This window comes from Dasypus novemcinctus, chromosome 22 (assembly GCF_030445035.2).
Source record: "Dasypus novemcinctus isolate mDasNov1 chromosome 22, mDasNov1.1.hap2, whole genome shotgun sequence".
NCBI classification, from domain to species: Eukaryota; Metazoa; Chordata; class Mammalia; order Cingulata; family Dasypodidae; genus Dasypus; species Dasypus novemcinctus.
This window is the reverse complement of record NC_080694.1, coordinates 20,751,439-20,773,592: the sequence shown is the minus strand read 5'-3', so window position 1 is coordinate 20,773,592 and position 22,154 is coordinate 20,751,439. Positions and strand designations below refer to the sequence as shown.

General features: G+C 37.0%; 1 pseudogene; it reads right to left on the bottom strand.

Annotated features, from left to right (window-relative positions):
* Window positions 1–4,208: 4,208 nt before the first annotated feature.
* On the bottom strand, window positions 4,209–5,426 carry LOC131275274 (homer protein homolog 2 pseudogene; annotated as a pseudogene).
* Window positions 5,427–22,154: the final 16,728 nt, after the last annotated feature.

The window sequence follows — 22,154 nt, the reverse complement described above, 5'->3', positions numbered from 1 at the left end:
TCCCTATACATGGCTCTTCTGCCCCTTCTTTTTGAACCTACAGTTAGAGCTAGAGTTGATAGGTGTATGTCAAAGAGACCTATAACCTTGTTCTGTCCATGTGCCACCTAGGCCCTGCATTTCAATGGAGTTGTAACACATACTCTCTAGTTCTTTGGACTCATCCATGACAACTAACAAGGGGATGATGATGGAAAACAAATATCCCAAGAAACAGAGGGAATCTGCAACTGCAAGCAAGGCCTTCCCATCCATCTGCCCTATGGGATCAAAGCCTCCTCTCAATTAGAGGTGGATCGGGCATCACCACCCCAGAATCCTCAGGATTTGGGAATGAATGAGGGACTAGTGTAGGTTATTGATATTTCAATATAGATATTTTGTGATGCTAACAATGGAAGAACTTTTATCACTGATGTGGAGGCAGTTGTCTCTGGAAGTTCTGAAGAGAGAAAGAGGGAAAAACAGGTGTAATATGGGGATATTTTTGGGACTTGGAGATTGTCCTGAATGACCTTGAAATGAAAAATACAAGCCATTATTTATTTTATTCATCCATTAATTTATTTATTTTATCTATCTATCTATCTATCTATCTAATCTATCTATTTATTTATTTTATTTCTCTCCCCTTCCTCCCCCCAATTGTCTGCTCTCTGTGTTCATTCGCTGTATGGTCTTCTGTGACCGCTTCTATCTTTACCAGCAGCACCAGGAATCTGTGTTTCCTTTTGTTGCCTCATCTTGTTGTGTCAGCTCTCCGTGTATGCAGTGCCATTCTTGGGCAGGCTGCACTTCCTTTCACAATGGGCAGCTCTCCTTATGGGGCACACTCCTTGCGCATGGGACTCCCCTACACGGGGGACACCCCTGCATGGCATGGCACTCCTTGTGGGCATCAGCACTGCGCATGGGCCAGCTCCACACAGGTCAAGGAGGCCTGGGGTTTGAACTGCGGCCCTCCCATGTGGTAGGCGGAAGCCCTATCCATTGGGCCAAGTCCGCTTCCCTTTTTTTTTAATTTTTCTATTTTATTTTTTTTATTTAACAAGCCATTATATATTTTGTCATAACTTACAAAATTATATGATAGTGAGTGTAAACTACAATGTAAACTGTAATCTATGCTTAATGGCAGTTATCCAAAATGTGTTCATCAATTTTAACAAATATACCACAATAATGTAGGGTGTTGCTAATGTGAGAAAATTTGGGTGGGTAGGGAGTGGGGTATGTGGGAATTCCTTGTATTTTTATGTAGAATCTATGCAATTTAAGTATTTTTTAAATAAAAAAAACTATTAAAAATGGTTCTTGGAGAATTGGAAATCCATATTTGAAAGAACGAGAGAGGAATACCATTTCAAAACCTACACAAAAAGTAACTCAAGGGAAGCAGATGCAGATCAACTGACAGAGCATTCACCTTCTACATGGAGGGTACAGGGTTCAATACCCAGAGTGTCCTGACCCATGTGGTGAGCTGGCTCATGTGCAATGCTGCCACACACAAGGAGTACCATGCCATGCAGGGCACCCCCATGTAGGGGAACCTCATGTGCAAGGAGTGTGCCCCACAAGGAGAGATGCCCCACATGAAAAAAGTGCAGCCTATCCAGGAGTCTCACCGCACACATGGAGAGCTGATGCAGCAAGATAACACAACAATAAAAAGACACAATTTCTCAGTGCCACCTGACAATGCAAGCAGATGCAGAAGAACACACAGCAAATGGACACAGCGGACAACGGGGGGGGGGGGGGGAGGTGAGAGGGGGGAAGGAAAGAGAAATAAATTCATTCAATCTTTAAGATGGATCAAATACATAAATAGAAAAGCCAAGACCATAAAATTCCTAGAAGATAATGTAGGGAGACATCTACAAGTTCTTTTAGTAGGAAATGGTTTCATAACCTTTAAACCTAATGCAGAAGCAATGAAAAATAAAATAGATAAATGGGAATTCCCCACAATTAGAATTTTTTTTCCTTAAAGGAATTTGAGGAAAGTGAAAAGGCAGCCTTCTCAGTTTGAGAAAAATTTGGTAACAATTTATCCAATAAAATCCTAATATCCAGCATATATTAAGAAAGCCTATATCCTGGAAATAAAAAGACAGAAAAAAAAACAACACTAAAAATTGGCAAGAGATCTGAATAGACAATTCTCCAATTGTCTCCAAAAAAGAAATTCAGATGGCTAAAAGACACATGAAAAGATGATCAACATCACTAGCTATTAGGGAAATGTAAATCAAAACTTCAATGAGATATCATTTTAAGCCTATTAGAATGGTGGCTATTAATGAAACAGAGTCATAAAAATTTGGGGGAGGATGTGGAGGAATGGGAACCTTCAACCACTGGTGGTGGGAATATAGAATGGGTGTGGCAAGTCCTCAAGAAGCTAACTATAGAACTGGTATATAACCAGTAATCGCACTTTTGGAAATATACACAGAAAAATCAAAAGCAAGGACATGAAAAGATATATGCACAACAATATCTTAGTGGCATTATTTACTATTATTAAAAGTTAGAAGCAAAGTGTCCATCAACAGATGAATGGATAACCAAATTATGGTATTTACATATAATGGGATATTACTCAGCTCTAAGAAGGAATGGACTGTTCACACATGAGACAACATGACTGAACCTTGAAGACCTTATACTGAGTGAAATAAGCCAGTCACAGAAGTACAAATATTGCATAACCTCAATTATATGACTTAAGCAAATAAAGCAGACGAGCTAGAGACTGGAAGGTAAGTTTACAGGAGACAGAAAGGGAGTAGAAGGTGGTGGGCAAATAGTCAGCAGGTGATTAGGTGGGAAAGTGTGATTGGGTGGTGGATTGGGGTGATAGTGGTGCAGTGATATGATTGAGTTTAAGAGTGCAAGAATGTGAGGGGTAAAAGATGAGGCTTGGGTTTGACTCTCCATGGCACTGGGAGTATGGTTGTAGGAAAGAGCAGGCAAGCTCTGGCGTTTTGTGTGTCCGCTGTCAAAACTGCAGTTGTGCGAATACTCTTTTGGGCAATAAGGCAGGGGAAGGTTAGTGGCAGGAAGTTGGGGGGGCATATGTGGGATAGGGCACCTGAGGCAATCCTCTGTGGAATATGAAATTGTTCCCCTTGTCATAAGGTGTTATCTTATTGGTTGGAGACCCATACAATAAACAAGAAAATATACTCCTACCCTGGCTAGTCCTTCTGTGTTTCAAAGTAGAAGGGCATGAGCCTCTTGAGAAAATTGGCAGTGCTTAATAAAAGAAAACACACCAATATATCAAGACTCAATATTATTGCATGTAATTATAAATCTTATTCTTCAAAAATTGAAACTTTGTGGATATCATAGGTTCCAAGGGGAATGGGAGGGAAGAATAGAATAGATGGAACATAGGGCATTTTTAGGGCATTGGAATTGTTCTGAATAATCTTGCAATGATGGATACAGGTCATTTTAATTTTTTTCAAAACCTATAAAAGTGTACTGGTTAAATGTAAACCATAATATAAACCACTGACCATTGTTAGTAGCAATGCTTAAATATTTGTACATCAATTGCAACAACTGCATCATAAACATGTAAAATTTTATTAATAGGGGTGTGTGGGAAGGATTTGGATATAAGGGAATCCTGCATATATATATATATATTTTTTGTAATTGAACAAATTTAAGCACCTACTCTGGCCGGACACTGTGCTAGGCGCCCTCACTGTGTGCTGTTCCCATAGCACGGTCATCTGTTGGGAAATTAAAACCAAGAAAAGGAATACTGTCGCAACCGTACAAACTGGGGGTGCCGTGGATACAAGCAATCTCCATGACAAAAAACGCACCCACCAGAAACCGGTCTTCTTTCTCTGCACAAGTCTCTAAAAGCAGTTGTTATTTAGCATCTCAGTATTCACCGAGAGTGAGTTGTGCCCTTCCAGCTCCCACGGACGGGTGCCTGGTGGACACTCAAATACTCTGAACGCTACTAGATAAAAAGAACAAAATGGCCTGGTGTAAAGGGTGTTCGTGTTTGGATTAGAAAATACTTTGTTCGTATGGCTGCAACAGCTCTTAAGAAAGATACAAATGCCCCTGCTCTGACTGCATAAACGTTTAAGGTAGACCTTGTTCTGGATTCCTGAGGCAGAATCTTCCAGTTGCCCACACCCTCACAGGGCTAGAGGAGCCAGAGGAGATTTCTATTCTGAGGAGGACTGCGTGGACGGCACAGCTGGTTTGGAAACACGACGGACTGCGCCTGCATTTACAGAAGCAACACCAACAGCGGCCGCCCGGGGCGGGCCGCCCTCGCTGTCGGCGCCGAGCTGGGCCAGGCCGCGGCGGAAGTCGCGGAGGTCGTCGGTCTTGCCCTGGAGCGCTCCAGGAAGTTCTTGAGCTCCACCTGCAGGTGGCGCTGGCGGTACTTCCTCTCCTCAACGTCCGTCTTCAGGGACCGCACTTTGTCTTCCAAGTTTTGATTCTCTCTCTCCACTGCCTCTAACTTCTCAGACACGTATTCACACTCCGGCATGTGGCATGGCTGAGGTAGGAGTTCGCTTTGTTTTTGGAGATCTTTCAACTCCGTCTCCTTTGGCCGGAGCTCCGACTCCAATTCCCCAATCCTCTTCCGCAGCTGGGTGTTCTCCTTCTCGCGGTCTGTCTCGCTGCTCGGCTCTTCCAGCTCGTCAGTCTTGTTCCGGAGCCGGTCGTTCTCGTCTCTGCAGATGGAGCACTGCCCCTTGCACTGCTCCACGCTGGCCGCCGACTCCGGCAGCGCCGCGGTCAGGCGGGCGCGGCTCTCCCGGAGGGTCTGCAGCTCCGTCTCCCCTTTCTTCACGTTGGCGGCGCTCTGGGTCCAGGCGATCTTGAGCTTGTCCTTCTCAGACTTCGGGTGGGCGTCGGCAGGGCCGGCGTGGGAGGCCTTCTCGTCCTCGGTCCCATAGACGCTGGACGCTTGGGAATGGTTCCTTGAGGTCTCAGTTTTCTCCTGCGACTTGTCTCTCGCTCTCCTGGTAGCTTCTTTCGCTTCCTGGAATTTCTCTGCAAACTTCATCAGCTGCTGCTCGGAGGAGAAACCCAAGCCGGTGTTGGCCCTGCTGTTGGCGCACTTCCCGAACTTCGGCGACCCTGGTGAAGGTCATGTTTGGCGTGATTGTGCTGTTGATGATCACCTTGGCTCCGTCCACACTGATGATCCGGCAGCTGTTCCTCGTGGCGTCGTAGCAGTAGGAAACAGTGACCGCCTGCTTGCTGGCGGGCACCCAGTTCTTCTTGGTGCTCGGGTCGATCTGGAAGACGTGGGCTCGGGTGGTGAAGATGGGCTGTTCTCCCGTCTCCGGCGCTGCTCGGGCGGCCACTCCGACGGGGCCAGTGCTCTCGCTGTCCGCCCGCTCGCAGCCGCTGCCCGCTTGGCACATGCCGCGGCCCGCGCGCGCCCGGCTCGGCCCGGGTGTCGCTCTCCACACGGGCTGCGCAGCCGCCGTGCCGCTGGGGCCGCTGCTGCCGGGGATCGCCGGGGCAGCCGCCCCTGTATATTTTCTATTTGACTTTTCTGTAACCTAAGCTTCTTTGAATATGAAGCTCAAAAAAAAGAAAAAAAAGAAAAAAAAAGACGCTTGGGTAATATAGGGAAGAAACTGTCAATATACCTAAAAGATACCAGACCTTACAGCAATGAATGATGCAATATTTCTAAATTTATTATTTTTCTTTTTAATTTTACATGATATTTAAATTCTTTTATTTCCTTTTTACTCATTATTATTTATTTTTTGGCTTTGTTTTGGGGGATGTTTTTTATTACAGAAGTGTCACAACTGTAGCAGTGGAGGAACACTGGTGGGAAGTTTCAGCATGGGGGGAATGTCTGGGGCATGCATCTAGGGTCTGTGAATAGGTTCAAGTGGTCATGGGGCATCCTCTTGGTGGGTGGAGGACCCAGCAATAACAAAAAGCATGTTGAATTTCCACACTGGGAATTCCTGCTATTCATGTGAAATTGAAACATAGTCTAGTATTATATATTGCCTAAGTGTTACCTCCTGAAAGCCTCCTTGTTGCTCAAATGAGGCCTCTCTGTAAACTAAACTCAGCAAATAAACCACTACATTCTCCCTATCATGGTTCATGTCTCCTGTGGGTAAGCCTCCCTGGCACAAAGTGATTATTACCAAGTATCAAAAAGTGATGAATTTGGAAAAAATACTTGAATCAAAAAAGGAAATATTAAATACAAATTATATTTATGGCTGAGATTTTTAACTGATTCAGGAGGTCATTCCAGAGGTTAGCCTTATGCATATCTCAAGAGCATCTCATTGACTGCCACAGTAAACAGTGTCCAAAGCAAGGGAACTCCTGAGAGCTTTAGAGACATCTAGATACCATAGGCAGAGCAGACAATTTCAGGAATTTGACAGTCTCTCAATGAGACTTACTTTGGAATATATGCTCCCCAGTGTATCAGAGTTAGACTCATTAAAATTTCCCTACACAGGGCTCTCCTGGCCCTTTTATTTGAACCTATAGTAGCACTTTACTTGCAAAATATATGTCTCAGAGTCCTATATTTTTATTTTGTTCTTATGCCAGTTGAGCAGAGTTGAAATACCTACTCTCCAATTCACTGTACTCACCCAGGACAAGTAAAAAAAAAAAGGATGACGATGGGCAATACCCACCCTGGAAGTGGAGAATGTCTTCAACTGCAAGCAATACAGTTCTATCCATCTGCCCCATGGGATCTAAACTCACTCTCACTTGGAAGAAGGCTGGACATCACCATTCCAAAATCCTCAAGATTGAGGAATGAACAAACATAAGTGAGGAAAGCAACTATGGACTAAAATGACTTACTATTATTCTAGCAATGGAAGAACATTTATCATTGATACAAAGGCAGTGGTCACCAGAATTTCTGAGTGGAGGGAGAGGGAAGAGTAGGAGCAAAAAAATAGATGCGTTTTTGGGACATTGGAATTGTCATGCGTATAATTGCAATGGCAGATACAGGGCAGTATACATTTTGTCAAAACCTATAAAATTGAGCTGGGAAAATATAAACTATAATGTAAACTCTAGTCCTTCATCAGTACAATGCTTCAATGTGTGTTCATCAATTGTAACAAATTTACCACGTTAATAAAAGATGTTATTAATCTCAAAAAGTTTGGGATGTACAGTGTTGAGGTGTATGGGAATTCCCTATATTTTTTATGTATTTTTTATGTAATCTAAGGCATTTTATTCTTTTTAAATTTTTAAAAGTTATCAAAAAATACAAGAAAATTGGAAAAAATTTTCAGATTAGAAAAACTTTAGCTTCTTGCTTGATATACCTTCCCTCATGAAGGGAATATTAATTAAAAACTTATGCTTAGAAATTTAGATCTTCAGTAATCTAAGAACCATAAAAATATATTATTGCCAAAAAATTGAAAGGAAAATTAACGAAGCTAGGATGATTTTATCATTACCCTGGGAATTAAATATAGTGGATCTACATAATCAAATATCTACACATTGGACAGTATGTCTGCATATAAATATAAATTTAAGTAAAACCCAAGATTTTGTGCAAAATAAAGGATTAGTGTCTTAGGTAAACTTTCAGAATTGTTTCCTTGACTTAGAAAGACTCTTTCTTGAATATAGAATTGGACTGTTACATCTTCCAAGAAAACAGCTGTGCAAATGACTGAGGGAGTAACAAATTAATATTTTTTTAAAGATTTATTATATTTCTGCCTCCCTTTCATTGTTTGTGCTTACTGTCTGATCTCTGTGTCTATTCATAGTATGCTTGTCTTATTATTTTAGGAGGCACCAGGAACCAAAACTCTGACATCCCATGTGGGAGGGAGGTGTCCCATGGCTTGAGCCCCTCCACTTCCTGCTTGTAAAGTCTCTCATTGTGTTTGTTCATTGCATCTCTCCAATCTGTCATCTTATTGTATCAACATGCTGTGCCAGCCCATTATATCAGCTTGCTGTCTTGTTTGTCTTCTTTAGGAGACACTAGGAACCAAACCTGGGGCCTCCCATATTGTAGGCAGGTGCTGAAAAGCTTGAGCACATCCATTTCTCTAAAGTTTTTTTAAAGGTTCATAACAATTTTATTGATAATCTTACTTTAATCAAGATAAAGTCAATACACGAATAAATTTATTTGTCCTTACTTATTTAGCATTAGCAAAACAATTACCAGGTAACTTTCTTTTTTAAAAAATAAAATGCTTTGACTTTAATTGATATGTTTTTTAAACAAATAAATTTTATTATACTTATTAATAAAGTACAAATCTATCCAAAGTTCACAATCAAATGTATTTGTTATAATCACATAGTTGTGCATCTATCACTTTAATCATTATTAGAGTATATTCATTACAACAATGACAATATTAATAGGAAAAAAAGACAAAGAAAAAATTCATCACTTTTCAAACTCTATTCTTCCCCTGCCATACATAGCCATCATTCTTGTTGTGCCTCTATTTTATTTAAATTTGTATTTTATAAAATGTCTTATATGCAATATTACCCCTAATCATATTTCAAATGAGATTTTAATATGTTATGCAGCCCCATGCTACATTTTTTATCTTACCACCTAATAATATGCCTTAGGCTTTCCTTTTCAGATAGGCATACCCACATAATAGCTCTGCTGATTACAAACACTATGATGGTATTTCACCATTGCTACTCATTTCCAAAGATTTATAACCATTTACCAATTCTGCACAGATTAAACCTCAGCTTTCCATTTTCTATCCTCCTATTTCCTAGTGGCCTTTATCTAATTATTATCTCCATGGGTTTACACAATATATTCAGTCTATAATAATGCAATCATACAGTATTTGACTTTTGTGTCTGGCTTACTTCATTCAACATAATGTCCTCTATGTTCACCCATGAAGTCATATGCTTCAGGATTTAGTATCTTCTTACAGCTGCATAATATTCCATTGTATATATACACTACAATTTTTTAAATCCATTCATCATTTGATGGACATCAAAGTTGTTTCCATCTCTTGGAATTATGAATAATGCCAATTTTCTGTTAATGTCGCTGCTCTCAATTCTTCTGGGTGTATACCTAGTCGTGGTATTGCTGTGGAAAATCTATATTCAACTTACTTAGGAAATGCCAAACAATCAACCACTATGGTTGTGCTATTTTACATTCCCACCAACAGTAAATCCTCTCTAACACTTGTAGTTTTCTGATTTTTTAATAATGAATCCTTTCCAACACTTGTAGTTTCTAATTGTGACCAATCCAGTAGGTATGAAATAATATCTCATTGTAGTTTTGATTTGCATTTTCCTAATCGCTAGTGAAGTTGAACATTTTTACATATGTTTGCTTGCCATTTGTATTTCTTCTTTGGACAATTACCTATTCATGTTTTTCAATATTTGAATTGCATAGTTTGTCCTTTAATTGTTGAATTGTATGGTCTCTTTAAATATCATGGATGTTAAATCCTTACTGGATATGTAATTTCCAAATATTTTCTCCCATTGATTCAGCTCCCTTTTCTCCCTTTGATAATGTCCTTTGAGATGCAAAGTTTCCAATTTTGAGGAGATTCCATTTATCTTTTATTTTCTTTTTTTGCTCATGGTTTGGATGTAAGGTTTAATAAACTACCATTTACCACAAGAGCTTGAAGATATTTTCCTACATTTTCTTCTAGGAGATTTATGGTTGTTACTTTTTATATTTAGGTCCTTGAACTATTTTAAGTTAATTTTTGTATAAGATGTGAGAGAAGGATGTTCTTTCCTTCTTTTGGGTATGAATATCCAGTTCTCTCAGCACCATTTGTTGAACAGACTGTCCTGGTCCAGCCGGAAAGTCTTCAGCACCTTGTCAAAAATAACTTGACTGCAGAAGGGAGCATCTATTTCTGAGTTCTTCCTTGGTCAACATCCACATATAAAAACATCATTGCTGGAGAAGGAAGAAAAAAGAGTTTGATGTTGAGTTTATGGGGGTTCCCTATATTCTATATGTGACTTTACTGTGACCTAAAAGTTTTTGAAGACATAATAGTAGAAAAACCACAACAATATAGCCACTGAGGAAGAAATGAAAGAGATTGCCTTGCTACTGTACACACAGGGCAACACCTATTACAGTGATGAAAGGCAAAACATCAAAAAATTATTTTCTTATGATATTTTTCATTTTTAATACCCCAATTTATTTGTTAATTTATTTTTTCTAAACTTTTGCATATTATATTTCTAATCTTCAAACCTATCATTACCATTTCATTTTCCTATTTATTCAATTTGACCATGTATTAGCTTTCAATTTTGAAGAAGTTTTGGGTCACAGAGGGGTTCAACTAAGGCAGAAGAGGAGCACTGATGTGTGGTGTCATTGAAGGGGCATGCATGGGTGGGAAGCAGTTCTCCAGGAGATGCATATAAGGTATATAGATATGTTCAGACCTTCATTGGGTATTGACATAGGTGGTAGAGTTTCACACAAAAACCAAGGGAGTGCTGAGTTCCCATTCCAGAGAGCTCTGCTGTACTCCCTGATGGAGCAGCAACAATCCTGCATGTACAATGGCAAAAAACAGTGAAGAAGGAAGATCCAATGATGGGCTCTGGATACTGATGACTATGCTTATGAGCCTGTGTGCTTAAAATTTCAACTAAGCCTAGAGCTGCACAATGACTAAGAGATACCTCTTGAGAACCTCCACATTGCTCAAATGTGGCCACTCTCCAAGACAAACTCAGCATGTAAAAACATTACCTTCCCCCAATATGGGACATGCCTCCCAGGGATGAGCCTCCCTGGTACCAAGGGATTATTACCAAACATCAACTAGTGATGCAACTAGGAAAAGATCTTAAATAAAAGGGAGAAATATTAAAGACAAATGAGTTTATATGGCTAAGAGACTTCAAAATGAGACAGGAAGTCATCAGAGGGATCACACTTATGCACACATTAGCAAGGTCTCAGAGACAGACAAAGTAGATACAACTCCAGGTAGTGGTGTTCCTGAGGCTAAGGAGACACCCAGACCCTACACTCAGGACAGATTGCTCTGGCATTCAGTGCCTTACCATGGCCCTATTTTGGAATTAGTGCTCTTGAGTGTGATGGAGTGGGACTAAGATGTGACATCTCTATGCATGACTCTTGTGGCACTTTCACTGAACCTGGGGTTCCTTGGTTGGTGTATGCTCAGGATACTTTGGACTATGTTCCAACAGGGCTCTGAGCCTCAGCAGAGTTGCAGCACCTACTCTCCAGATCATTGGACTTACCCAGGTCAGCAAACACGGAGGTGAGAATGGTCAACCACCTCACCAGGGAACTGAGAGTCTACAGCTGCAAGCAGGAGAATTCCATCAGTCAGCCTTTTGGCATCTAAATGACTTCGTGATTTAAAGATGGAGTGGATATCACCAGCCCAGTTTCTTCAGGATGGAGGATTAAAATATGGATTAGAGTGGATTTACTATTATTCTACAGCAGAAATATTGTGACTTCTGCAATGGAAGAAATTATATCATTGATGTGGAGACAGTAGCCATGGGAGTTGCTGAAGGCAAGGAAAGGAAAAAAGAGGTGTGACATTAGGGTATTTTCTGGATTTCGAGTTGTCCTAGGTATTGCATGGACAGATGCAGAGCACTTTATTACCTGCCAAAACACACTTAATGGACTGGAAGAGAGGGTAGCAATGCTCCAAAACTTACTTATCGAATGCCATGAATGTATCACACTATTTTAAGAAGCTGTTGATGTGGGAGGAGTGAGGGTAGTAGGGAGCTGGGTATATAGGAACCTCATATTTTTTTTTAATATATCATTTTGTGTGGTCCCTGTATATTAAAAAAAGATAATAAAAATTTTCAATTCTTATTAAAAAGAATGTTGTATTTATTCAAATGCCTTTCTGCATCAATTTAGAGGATCATATAATTTTTTCTTCAATGTATTAATGTGGTTTAGTACACTGATTTTCTTGTGTTGCATACATCATTTAAAAACCACCTGATTGTGGTGTATAATTTTCAATATTCTTTTGGATTCTATTTGCAAATATTTTACTGAGGATTTTTGCATCTATATTCATTAGAGTTATTGGTTTGGAAATTTATTTATTTATTTTTGTAGTATCTTTATCTGGTTTTATTATTAGGGTGATTTTGGCTTCATAAAATGAGAGGGTTTTTTTGTTCTTTCCTCTTGAATTTTTAAAAATAGCTTGAACAAGATTTGTATTAGATCTTCTTTGAATGATTGGTAGAATTCACCTGTGAAACCATATGGTTCTGTGCTGTTAATCTTTGCAAGGTTTCTGATGACTCTTTCAATCTCTTTACTTGTGATTGGTTTGTTGAGAACTCCTATTTCTTCTAGAGTCCAATTAAGTTGTTCATATTTTTAAGGAATTTGTGCATCTTGTAAAAAATACCTATTTTTTTTGTGTGTGCATTTGTTCAGAATATAATCATAATCCTATGATTACTTTTATTTCTTTGGCGTCAGTGGTGATGTTCCCCTCTCATTTCTAATTTCATTTGTATTTTCTATCTTTTTTCTTTGTCATTCTATTTTGTTGGTCTCTATATTCCAACTTTTGTTTTCATTGATTCTCTCTATTGATTTTTGGTTGCAATTTCATTTATTTCTGCTCTGATCTTTAGTATTTATATCCTTCAGCTTTGTGTGGGATTAGTTTGCTATTCTTTTTCTAGTTCCTCCAGCAGTGCAGTTAGATCTTCAATTTTAGCTCTTCTTTTTTTATGTAAGAATAGAGGGCTATAAACTTCCCTCTCCATTGCGTTTGGTACCAAACGCAATGGATGTGTCATGATGATGGGAAAGAGTGTTGCTGGGGGCGGGGAGAGGTGGGGTGGGGGGGTGGGGTTGAATGGGACCTCATATATATATTTTTAATGTAATATTATTACAAAGTCAATAAAAATAAATTAAAAAAAAATAAAATGTCACACTCTCTCATCAAAAAAAAAAAACAAAAACTTCCCTCTCAGCACTGCCCTTGCAGTTTCCCAGAGGTTTTGATATGTTGTGTTCTCATTTTCGTTCATCTTTAGATATTTATGGAATTCTCTTGTAATTTCTTCTTGGACCCAGATTATTTAAAAATGTTCTGTTTAATCTCCATATATTTTTGAATTTTCCATTTTTCCTTTCATTAATGATTTCGAGCTTCATTCTGTTATGATCAGAGAAAATATTTTGTATAATTTCAATTTTTAAAATTGTCTATCCTGGAGCAAGATCCATGGGCACTTGAAAAGAATGCATACCATGCTATTTTGGGGTGTAATGAGCTGTAATTATCTGTTAGGTCTAGTTCATTTACATATTATTGAAGCTTTCTGTTTATCATCTGTCCATGTGTTCCAGCCAATATTGATAGTGTTTTATTTAAGTCACCAACTATTATTTTAGACACATCTATTTCTCCTTTCAGTTTTGCAAATGTGTACCTCATGTATCGTGGGGCACTCAGGTTAGGTGCATAAGTATTTATTATTGTTATTTTTTCATGAGAAATTGCCCCACTTATTAATATATCATGATCATCTTCATCCCTTATCATAGTTTCACATTTAAATTCTATTTTATCTGATATTAGCATTGCTACTCCAACACTTTTTATGTTACTATTTGTATGGAATTTTTTTCTGACCTTTCCTTATGTCTGAGGTGAGTCTCTTGTAGATAGCATATGGATGGTTCATATTTAGTTTATCCATTCCATTAGTCTATGACTTTTGATTGCAAGTTTAAGTCATTAATATTCAATGTTATTACCTTAAAGGCTTTACTTACTTCCTCCATTTTTTTTTCCTTTGGTTTTCCATGGTCATTTCTTACACTCTTTTCACTCTTTAATTTACCCTTTCTAATAAACTTCAATTATACTTTCTTCTCCAAATCTCTCACCCTAGTTTTTTCCTTTCATTTAAGACAAGCAATCCTTTTAGAATCTCTTGTAATTACCATCTTTGGTAGCACACTCTTAGTTTTTGTTTCTCTGTAAAGATTTTAAACTCAACCTCATTTTTTTGTCTTTATTTATTTTTTTAATGTTACATTAAAAAAATATGAGGTCCCCATATACCCCCCCAGCCCTCTCACCCCACTCCTCCCCGCATAACAACAACCTCTTCCATCATCATGAGACATTCATTGCATTTGGTGAATACATCTCTGAGCACTGCTGCACCTCATGGTCAATGGTCCACACCATAGCCCACACTCTCCCACAGTCCACCCAGTGGGCCATGGGAGGACATACAATGTCTGGCAACTGTCCCTGCAGCACCACCCAGGACAACTCCAAGTCCTGAAAATGCCCCCACATCACATCTCTTCTTCCCACTCCCTACCCTCAGCAGCTACCATGGCCACTTTCTCCACATCAGTGCTACATTTTTTCTAATGTATTTTCAATCACTTCTTTTGTGCATTTCAATTGCATGATTTCTGTTTCTTTTATACTTTCAAATTCTTCTTTATGCTCATCCAGTATCTTTTTAATACCCTTTAATTCTTCAGCTATATATATACTTTTTTCCTTGAATTTATTAGGATATTTGTTTGAACATCACTGAATAGTTATTTCAAATTCTGTGTCTCCTCTGAAGTTTACATTTGTTCTTTTTTTATCTTTATTTATTTTTTAATATTACATTAAAAAAACATGAGGTCCCCATAAACCTCCCCACCCCACCCTCACCCCACTCCTCCCCCCATAACAACAATCTCCTCCATCATCATGAGACATTCATTGCATTTGGTGAATACATCTCTAGCACCACTGTACCTCATGATCAATAGTCCACACCATAGCCCACACTCTCCTACAGTCCACCCAGTGGGCCATGGGAGGACATACAATGTCTGGCAACTGTCCCTGCAGCACCACTCAGGATTTATGTCTTGAGGTTTGGACAATGGGAACATGTCCCTGTGGTGTGGGTATGTAGTAAGTAATGCTTTTTTTTTGTTTCACGTTCCTCGAATCTCTGACTCTCTCCCTACTGTGAGTTGCACAGAACTCTCAATGTCTGCTGATACACAAAGCAGGTCCCTTGGACAGCTTTTGGCACTTTCTCTGTTGTTTTTGTGTGAGACTTGAGCCTGGCCTGCCTACTCCAATGTCATCTTCCCAGAACTCCTCCCCAGGTACCCATTGTAATTTTTAATATACATTTAATGGTGTCATCAATTACTGAAAATTGCAAAGAAAAGGATATATTTCAGGGATTTGGGGAATATGGACACATTTCACATGTCTACTAGGATTATTTATTTTTCAACTTTTTTATTCTGAAATACTTTCAAAGTTACAGGGCAGTTAACAAAAATAATATCAAACCCCTGCAAAGAACGCCAACTCCCCATCCGTATAGATACACACGTCTACTAATGTTAACATTTAACTATTTTTATCATGCCACGTTTGCCATATCATTTTATATATTCATCAGTTTATAAATTTCTCTATTTCTAGTAAATGTCTATCCATCTACAAATCCACTTTATTCATATATGAGTTTAGGAAGCATACCTTATACTCATTAATTAAAATTTATATAGTCATGGACATTTTCTAAGAACCAGAATACTCATGTAACCACAATATTAATAGTTATTTCAATACATTTATCTTTGATATAAAGTTTATAATCTATACCCCACGTTTTTTCATGTTATCCTGAATGTCCTTTTTTGGCCTTGTCTTCTCCAATATTATATCCTATCCATACTCATAAATTGCAGTTAATTTTCATTGTCACTTCATGTGCTCAGGCTTTGTAAAAAAATTCTGTGAATATATATACACACACACACAAACACACTCACAGACACACAACATGAACTTTCCCATATCAACCATTCCCAAGGAAAGTGAGATGTCCAATATTTACTGTTTCTTTACCTTTACCACCTTCCATTACCAAAATTTTGCATTTCCCATAACAGAATTTTCAGAGCCACTATTTATTAATTATCCATACACTTAGCCTCCGCCAGTTTGCTAGCTGTATTCTAATATCTTTTCCTGTAAACTTGCATATTCTCTCTTATGTTCTATGTAATTAAGATGGAGCTTTAATTTAGCATCCTAAGTCTGTAACAATCTTGTTTGCTTAGATATCAAATTAACTTCAATGACAAACAAACTATACTCCTATATCCCTCTGTCCACACCTATATATAGTTATTTTCAACAATTACTTATTATATATTATGAATCAAAAACACTGCTTTAATCATTGTATCTTGTGAATATTCCTTTTCAATCATTCAGGAAGTAAAAAGTGGAGTTATACACCAAAACACAACAGTACTAGCATTTATAGTGACCCATGTTGTTATCCTAACTGGAGATCTTTTTTTCTTCATGTTACATCACTGTATTTTCTAGCATCATTTTTCTCATTTGAGAAATTTTCTTTACCATTGCTTGCAGGGCAGGACTAGTAGTTACAAACTCCCTTAGATATTGTGTATTTGGGAATGTATTATCAACCTCTCCTCAGTTATGAATGATGGGCTCACCAGATCTAATAGTCTTAGTAGGTAATTATTTTCTTTCAGCATTTTAAGTATTTCCTCCCAGTGCCTTAAAACCCCCATGGTTTCTGTTGAAAAATTGGCAATTAATAATATTGAGGCTCACTTTTATTTGATGTGTTGATTCTCTACTGTGGCTTTAAAATTATCTCTATCTTTAGCACTCAAAAGTTTGATTATAAAATTCTGTAGTATGGGTCTATTTGGGATTTTCCTGTTTGATGTGTTTATTAGACCTCTTCCATATGTACATCATTTTTTTCATTAAGTTTCAGAAGTTTTCACCCATTATTTCTTTGACAATTATCTTTATCCTTTCTCAGTTTCTTTTCCTTCTGTAACTGCAATAATGCACATACTGTTTTGCTTAACCATGCCTCACAGGTGCCTCAAGTTTTCTTAGTTTTAGTTTTTTGTTTTCCTGTATCTTCTTTCTGACTGCAGACAGAATGATGTCAATTGTATCATCTTCACATTGCTTGACTCTTTCTTCTTCCATCTCCAATCTGCTGCTTAACATCTCTAAGGAATTTTTAATTTCTTTTATGGCGTTCTTTTTCTCCTTTTCAAAATTTTCATATCTCCATTGATATTCTTTTTGAAGTCATCTGTATTTTCCTGTATCCTTTACTTTTTTTTTTTCCATTTTCCTTTAACTGAGCATATCTAGGACCAGTTTTTCAAGAATTTCCCTGGTGTGTCCCAGGAGGAAGGCTAAAGTTAAATGAACATAAGCTACCAAAGACTAATACATTTCTAGATAAGGATGCTAAATTAAAAAGGCAGTCTTCATGAGATTCAACTCTGAGTTATAAAAAGATTAATTAATATCAGAAAGCTGGCTTCTTCTGAGGATCAGAAAATTAAAACTTTTTATTGAGAGGACAATATTTGATATTTGTTTTGGTGGGGATAATTCATCCTATACTATAAGAAATATGATATTCTGCAAGCAAAATACAGTTCCACTTGCTGCTGCAGCTCACTCTGCTTTGTAATATTTCTTCTCCATGCAGAAAGATGAAGTGAATCAGCAACTCAGCTAGATCGGAAGATGAGAGTAAAATCTTCCAAAAGATAAGCTCTGTTGAAGGACAGGTTCTTATAGTCTAAATTTTAATGAAGGAAGCAACTATGATATCCTTGTGTTATGCCCTTACTTTACTTTTAATTCTGAAGCTGTCTCTCACTCCTAATGACTATAATAATTCATGCAGACAGTTGTAGAAAGTTAGTTCAAAGAGAGCAATTTAAATTGAATTTTCTAATGTAAAACTCTCAATATTGACATCTAGGTTAACAGTATCCTGTAACTTGAATTTCTGTCACATACATAGGCACCTGTTTTGGTACTCATTCAGTGGCTTCAACAAATGCTATCATTTTCCATTTTTAGTATAAATCATTCCAGCATCATTCAAAGGAATTTTCAAAATGTGGGAAATATTTTCCTGGTAAATCATTGAATTACAAAAAGAATGGAGTTGAAAAATTAGGATGCTAATGTATATCTCACTGTCACATATGTAAACAACAAAATAACATATAGAGAACAAAACTCTGGATATTTAATAGGGAGAAATTAAAATTTAAGAACATATATGAAATAATACATTGTTAGGCATTTCAAAACATCTGCGGAACATTCTGCATAGAGCAATCTTAATTTCTCTGTTCCGCAAGCTATAGAGAATGGGATTTACAAATGGGGGCACCATGGTATAGAACATAGCCATGAGGAGATTACTAAGAGATGTGTCATTTGCAGTGGAACTAAAGACAGCAGTCAACCCAGAAACCACAAACAAAATCAAAATTGCCAACTGTGGGGTACAGGTGGATAGGGCTTTGTTGCGAGCTTCCACAGAATGCATCCTAAGGACCATTGAAAATATGTAAATATAAGACTTGAACATAAAAGAAGAACACACTAATACAATACAAGCACTTAGAACTAAGGCCATAGACTCATGAAACTGAACACCTGAAGAGGAGATCCTCAAAATTTGTGGCACATCACAGAAATATTGATGGATCACATTGGACTTTGTGAAGGGAAGCCTGAACATGATACCTGTGTGGATAGAAGAATAGACCAACCCACATGCCCATGCGCCACTAGCTGCCTGTGTGCACAGGCTTGGGGTGACAGTCAGTCCATAGTGCAGAGGGTGGCAAATGGCTACATAGCGATCATAGGACATCACAACCAGGAAGAAAAACTCTGTGGATCCAAACAAGATATACAGGAAAATTTGAGTAGCACATGCTGGGAGGGAAATTAGTTTATGGTTTGACAGTGAATTCACAATCACTTTTGGAACAATAACTGAAATGCCGCAAAGGTCTATGAAGGACAAATTGCCTAGAAAGAAGTACATTGGAGTGTGCAGGTGTGGGTCATTTATAATTACAATAACAGTTAGAAAATTCCCAATCACAGCCCCCAAATACATAATTAAGAACATCAGACCTTGGAGGACTTGCAGGTTTCCAGTGGTTGTGATATCCTTAAGGAGGAATTCTGTGAAAATAGTAAGATTGCTCATTTTTCCTAATATATTGCTGTTTCCCTGTAGTCAAAATAGAAAATAAGAATATACTAAAAGCAAAATGGGGATAGTCCAATCAATTAACAAATATAATGCCATGATTGTTAAGCTTCTCACATAGAATTAAGCTTAGAGGAAATGGACAAAATGCAGTACTCTGAAGTCAATGTTTTTATATATTTACCTTTTTACCTTGTTTCCCAACTCCATTCTATTTTTTAATATTGATATTAATAAGATCCAAAATTCTAAGTTTATCAAATGATATAAAATTAAATCAAGATCATTAACTCTTCATTTGTTCAGTCATATTTACACTATTTCAGTAGGATATTATTTCAAACTCTTCTAGGAAACATTAAACAGCTATCATGTACCAGCTGATTCAGATGTTGCTACAATAGTCTCATCTTTGGTCACCTGAATAAATATTGGTTACTCTATCACAATTAATGAACAATTCTGAGATTTTTCTTAGAAATTTTTTAATCCAAAGGAGACCAGATGGATTATATCTCATCACACATTCATTTCATTTGTTCTAAAAGATAAGCATGGAAGCCTTTTCTTTTCTCCTCTGCAGCACTTTCCATACAAAACAAAATAATTATCAGATTTTGATGGGCTCCAATTTTCTGTTGCAGGTATACAAGATTCCCTTTTTGTTTGTTTCGCTTACTCTCTCACTTTCAAACAGTTTCTAAGAAAATTGTCCCACCTGACATTTCTCCTCCTCAAAGCATCCTTCCTTCCATCATGCATGAGATCCAATATTTGGTGAAGGACTAATTTTCTGTCCAGATATATTGCTTATGTGCTTTTCTAGATTCTGCTAGATCCTCTCACTCAAAATAGCTATCGTAACCAAAACTCTCTTTCTTCTGGTTGTCTGGATCATGCCAAACCTTAAAGAAAACATGTTTTTGTCTTAAATACATTCAAATTTAAAAAACTACAAATCATGAGGGATATAATTTCAGAACTATATATTTCTATATGTGGAGAAATTATAATGGAGGAGTAATTACTGAAAATGTTAGAATTTGCAATTTCATTATTGATAATTGTATAAATACTCCATTTGTAATTACAAAATAGTATAAATTTGACTAGTAGTTTACATGACAAAGATCAAATAAAACTGATTTATTTCATTGATTATATTTATATGAATTTTTTTGCATTTCTGAATAATTATTTTACCGATTATTTTTCTATGATTTCTATTATGCATATTTTTTGTCACCCTCAATTTTATGAGGAAAAAAAAGTCCCTTAGCATTTTATTAAATATAAATGAATACTCATTTGATATTACTTATCTACGGGTTTGTTATTGTGCAGAACCATAGCTCCAGGTGATTTTTAAATTTCCTTTATCAAATCACACAATTTTGCTTATCCTAATAACTCTCATTCCTATCCTCTATCACTTCAGATTGCATTTGTGCAATCAGTATGCTAAATTCTCAAGTTTCCCTGGTCTAAATATACCATATATATTCTAATTCAGAGTGCATCATAATATTTAAATGCAAGCCTTTAGTGATACAAGGAGAGAGAGAGTTCATGATTTGTCCCTGCTCCTTATTAATTCAGAGATATTTAGCAATTACTTCACAATATTACATACAGTAAAAAACCAGAGTGGGCTACCAATTCCTCATCAATTTTAAACATATGAAGTACAAGTGCATATTATCAATCTTCAGAGAGAATAAGTAGTCCCTAATATCTTGCAAATAAATACAAAACATTGTTCATGGTAAAAAATTCATTGGACATATTGACCTATGTGTTCATAGTATAAGGGCTATTTTGCTTATAAGGATTGATTTCCATGAAATTCTTTGGTCACTCACGGTTGCCTTTGAATTTCTTATTTGTCCTTTACAATCTTCAAGTAATATTTAATTCATAGTGCTTATGCTACCTCAATTTCTTGATAATTTCTGTATCATTATATTTTCAGTATTGGAATATAGTCAGTGGATTGCATTCATAGCATCAGGTACCATTTTAAACACTAATCATCTATAATAAATCAGAAACTTTCAGACTCTGTAATTATCAATTTATAATATGGCACAGAAACAGTTAAGTGTACTAAAAGTCTTAAGAACTATAACAGTCATGTCAGTGATTTTTCATTAGTCCTTTTAAAGAAACACAAATGAAAGCATAAAAAGGTACCTGAAATATTAGGAAACATGTTTATCTTCTGAAAGTGAATATTTATTTTGCATAATTATAGATATTACAAAATCTCTGCTTCTGCTTCACAGTTCAAGGAGTCACTTCTCCAGGAAATGTATATTTACCCATAATCATAGTTACAATTGTGATTCTATATTCTTTATAAATATTGTTATTCTTTAGGGGAACATGTATGGTCATACTTCTCAGAAACCCCAGGGAAAAAGTGATTACACCATCTTGAGAGGCCAGTTTTCTTCCAACTCCTGAATTATAAGCATTCTTTGAATGAACTCTTGAGATTAGTTAAATTTGTAATCGTGTTATTAGCAATAAGATTACCAAATGAGTTTTTGTTGAACCTAAAAAAAAGAGAAGTATTCAAAATATTACAGTCATTGTTTATTCAATATATTTTCAATTTTATGTCATATTATAAATATAACTTATTCACATTAGAGTAAATTGGTAAAATTTTGGGTGAATTGTCTGTTTTATTAAAGTATATCAATAAAATTGATTTGCTTAAAAAAGAATGTCTTAGAAATGAATGCTCAAAAATACAAGTCTGGGGAGTGGATGTGACTCAAGCAGTTGTGCACCTGCTTCCCACATTGGAGGTCCCCCAGTTTGGTTCCAGTGCCTCCTAAAAACAAAGACAAACAACTAGCAAACAAATGAAAAAAATCAATGTAGGGAAGTCAATGCGGCTCAGTGTTTGAGCACTAATTTCCCACTTACAAGGTCTGTGTTTCATTACCTAACCCTTTTACCTCAAAAAAAAAAAAAAG